Source organism: Gossypium hirsutum, chromosome A07 (assembly GCF_007990345.1).
Source record: "Gossypium hirsutum isolate 1008001.06 chromosome A07, Gossypium_hirsutum_v2.1, whole genome shotgun sequence".
Lineage (NCBI taxonomy): Eukaryota > Viridiplantae > Streptophyta > Magnoliopsida > Malvales > Malvaceae > Gossypium > Gossypium hirsutum.
In genome coordinates, this window is record NC_053430.1 from 26,490,207 (window position 1) to 26,495,030 (window position 4,824).

General features: G+C 32.6%; 1 pseudogene; it reads left to right on the top strand.

The window, feature by feature from the left end:
* The first annotated feature begins 753 nt into the window (after positions 1-753).
* LOC107953096 (pectinesterase-like) lies at positions 754-4,824 on the top strand (annotated as a pseudogene).

The following is a 4,824-nucleotide window of genomic DNA, read 5'->3' on the forward strand; positions in this document are numbered from 1 at the left end:
GACTATCTACATGTACTTTATGCTTTCTTTTAAATTTTTTATTTTTAAATATTTTTATAATTTTTAAATTTTTTTGTGCAATGATAAATTGAACCTGATTATTCATAGGGTAGATGAATTTTTGAATTATTTGTTGATATAACATATAAGATAAATAGTGTTATGTATATTAGCACGAAGTGTATGTGGATTATCACGCGGATTGCCACACTAATATTGTTAAAAAGTTAAAGTTTTAGTCGACATGTCCATTACAAAAAATGATTTGATTCTTTTTAAAAGATTAATGACTAAACTTAGCTAAAAAAAAATAATGACCAAGTTGACAAAAGATGTAAATTTTGAGGGGTAGATTTATTATTAGGTCTACTTTATATTAATAATATATATAATTTAATATATATAATTTGTTAAGGATAAAAGTTATGATAAATTATTTATTATTAATTAAGGATAAAAATTATAGAGTCATAATTAAAAAATACTTTGAATAACTTAAAATTCAAAGTTTCCTCAAATGCTTAAGATCCATACTTTATAATAATATATATGATTTAAAGGACTAGTTAATTTAATTCAATATTAAATATACTCATCTAAATATAGGCTCCTCAAATGATCCGCCGTCGTCGACAACCATTTAAGAGGTTAGCGAGCGGTTTGTCTCTTCGCCCCTGTCAGTATCCAAGCTATTTCCTCTGGTTTCTACTTCCTTTCATTTCCATCATCAAAAACTAGCTAGCTGCATCAAACATGCACAACCCTAGAGTAAGCTTTAGGGCATTTCTCCTTCTTTTTCCCATTTCAGCATTCGTCTTAGTCTTACTTTCGTCCGCAGTAATTCTAAAAAAGAGCCCCAAAACCACACAAATCGGGCGTTTTCACGTCCACAATCATCTCCAAAGAGCTTCCTCAGCTTGCGATGGCACTTTGTATACCGAACTTTGCGTCTCCACCATTTCCATTCTTCCAGATCTGGCCTCCAAATCCCTCCCGGAACTTATTTCTGCAACCTTGAACCGAACAATGCACGAGGTCAGACTCTCCTCTACCAACATTACCAACATCGAGAAGAAGCTCAAAAGTTACAACACATTGGAAGAGGCGGCCATAAATGATTGCCTTGAGCTTTTTGATAATACAATGGCGGAGCTGAAAGTGGTCCGCTCCGGTCTCGGCCCGAAGGGAACATCAGTCTCCGAAAACTACCACGACCTGCAGACATTTTTAAGCGCGGCGATGACGAACCAGCAGACGTGTCTCGATGGGTTCGCTCGTAGCAGCGGAAATGTTAGGAGCATTATAAAAAAGGGCCTGCACAACATCTCTCATCATGTGAGCAACTCCCTTGTGATGCTCAACAAAGTCCCTGGAGTCAACAAATCGAAACCCGAGGTTTTCCCTGGATATGGACGCGTGAAAAATGGGTTCCCAACATGGCTATCTTGGAGAGATCGAAAACTTCTACAGGCTTCATTAAATGAAACCAAGTTCGATCTGATAGTTGCCAAGGACGGCACTGGAAACTTCACCAACATCACCGACGCTGTTTCCGCTGCTCCAAACAACAGTGACACAAGGTTAATTTTATACTGCACCTATATTAGCGTTTGATATGGTTTGAAATTGGGAAAATGAATTAATTAATGAAGTGGCTAATGAACTGGTTTGTTGAATTAGCTAGGTTTGTGATATATATAAAAGCCGGCGCTTACTTCGAAAATGTAGATGTGGATAGGAAGAAGACAATGCTCATGTTGGTGGGAGATGGGATCGGGAAGACAGTGGTGAAGGCTAGCAGAAATGTGGTTGATGGCTTTACAACTTTCCGCTCTGCGACAGTCGGTGAGTTTCATATAATTTTCATTTTTCATTTTTTTCCTTCACTATAATGCTTCCCTCACGAGTGGGAGAATCCTTACGGATTTGGATCTACTCACTTATTGGACACTCGATTCCTGTCCAATCAGAAGTGACTGTCATTCTGACGTGTCACTCTTTTTTTTTCACGTCACATTTTTAAATAGAATTTTAAAAACGTAAATTATACGCTATCAATTATTTACGATAAAAATATACCATAACTTTTTAGAGAATCCAGATAAATTTTTTTTAGTTGAATACGATTTTGTTAAAAGTCGGTTTAAATTATGTAAAAAAATAAAAGGTTTAAATTAAAATCTTAATTTTTGGAGGGGTCGACAATATAATTTTTTCAATAATTAGTGGGGTTAAAAAACTTAAATTAAGTAATTAATTATTCTAAAAAGCCTAAATTTACAGTTATCTCATTTTACCAAGGTCATTACCTGCCCTTAACTTCTATAGTAATTTTTTTTTTGTCATTTTAAAAAAAAAATTTGAGTTAATATTATAAATATTTTAATTAATTAAAATTTACAAAGATATTAGAAGTTATTCACACAGAGTAATGATAAATTTAACACTTTATATTTACATCTTTTATCAAATTAAGCCCTTATTTAAGGTTTTTAAAATTGAACCGGAGGTCGAATCAGTTAAACCACCAGTTTTTCAATCTAACCGATCCGTTTGGTTCAATTAAATAAATCTTTAAAAATTCATAAAAAATAAAAAATGTATATATTAAAAGCCTAGTTCAATCGATTTTTGCCTATTCAACTTATCTATACTGGTTCTCGAGTAAAACAGATCAATGCCTTTCTCCGAATTAGTACCCCAATGGGTTCTCGATCCAACTAATCCAATTAGTTTATTCGATCCGGTTCAAACAACCTTGCACTTATTTTTTAGTTAAATTTAGTTCTCAACCTTTTAAAAGGCGTAGAATTGGACTATCAACCTTTAAAAAAAATTAAATTATTATTTTTAATTATAATACAAACTTAAACATTAAAATTTTAAACATGGTAACATGCATTGCAAATCATGTGTACTTCATGCTATTTTTTGAATTTGAATAAATTTTAAATTATTTATTGACGTAACATATAAGACAAATAATACTATATCAACATAAAATACACATGAACTACCACATGAGTTATCATGTTAATATTGTTAAAAACTAATGCTTTAATCAACATTTCCATTTAAAACAAAATGATCTCATTTTAATTAAAATATTAATGATCAAATTTAACATGAAAAATAAAAGTTAAATTAACAAAAAAAAATCTAACAATTAAATTTGATATTATTTCAAATTTTTAAATATATTGTCTCTGTTAGATTTTGACTTTCTAGTGGCCAAATTTTTTAACTTTGATTTTTTATTATTTTAAATATATTGTCTATAAAAAAATTTTAAAAATTTTTTTGAATGTAGTAATTTTTGAATATATTTCTTATAAAATTTAATAAATTAGCATATTTAAAATAATAAAAGTTAAAGTTAAAAAAATCAATTGTGACGGCTTTAAATGAAATAATCTTTTTATTTTTTTTTACCAATAATAAGAAATAAAATTTTAAAAATTTGCACAGAGGATGGTTTTTTGGCTATGATTTAGTCTCTTAATGATACCTGTTTTTTACCTTAGTTCCCATTTTATTCTTGTACTATTATTTTGGTCTCAGTTTATTAAAAAAAGAATATGCAATATAAATAATAATTTTATTAGATGTGGGTAATTTTTAAGATAAAATGAAGTAAAAATTATAGTTCAAACAGTAAAATAAAAAGAAAATTAAGTAATAAATGGAGAAATATATATAATTGAAAGGGTAAATCAGTGAATTAAGCCGATCTTTTTCTTAATTTTTTTTATAAATATGTCGGTGGCGTAGGATTAGAACACGCATCTCCTGATGCCCGTGCGTTCCAGACAAAACCAAGTGCGTTAACTATTGATGTTGTCGGGGAGATGTACCTTTTGTCTTCTACATCATCGTCAATTATTTATAACTTTAACGAAACAGTTTCTCACGTGCTAAGTGGGCCTGTTCATTGCCTTTTTTTAATTTGCTTTAATCATTGAGCAGCCTCCCTATTAAAAGTCAACTTTCTTTTTCCGTGATTTTTTATTGTTGTTGTTTGAATCTGCCTCAGCGGTGGTGGGAAACGGATTCATAGCCAAAGGGATAACCATTGAGAACTCAGCAGGTCCAAGCAAACACCAAGCGGTGGCTTTAAGGAGTGGCTCTGACCTTTCTGCCTTTTACAAGTGCAGCTTCGTTGCCTACCAAGACACACTCTACGTCCATTCCCTTAGGCAATTCTATCGCGAATGTGACATATACGGCACCGTTGACTTCATCTTTGGAAACGCAGCTGCAGTTTTCCAAGCCTGCAATTTATATGCTCGGAAACCTAATCCCAACCAAAAGAACATTTTCACAGCGCAAGGAAGAGAAGACCCTAACCAGAACACTGGGATTTCGATTCTGAACAGTAAGATTGCTGCTGCTGCGGATTTAATACCGCTGAAATCATCGTTCAAGACGTATTTGGGGCGACCCTGGAAAGAGTTTTCCAGGACTGTTATTATGCGTTCCTACATTGATGATTCGGTGGATCCTGCTGGATGGTTAGAATGGAATGGGACATTTGCTTTGAGTACCCTTTATTATGGGGAGTATTTGAACAGGGGCCCGGGTCAAATACGAGTGCAAGGGTAGCTTGGCCTGGTTATAGGGTCATCAATAGTTCCACTGAGGCAGATCAGTTCACTGCTGGGGCGTTTATACAGGGAAATGATTGGTTAAATTCAACTGATATTCCATTTTCTCTCGGTTTGATACTTTAGAGCTAAACGTCACTTTTCTTCTTTTCAAGTCATTTGTATGTCAATCTACTAGAATTAATTTTCTATTTTCAAATAAATGATTTTGCTTTGTTTA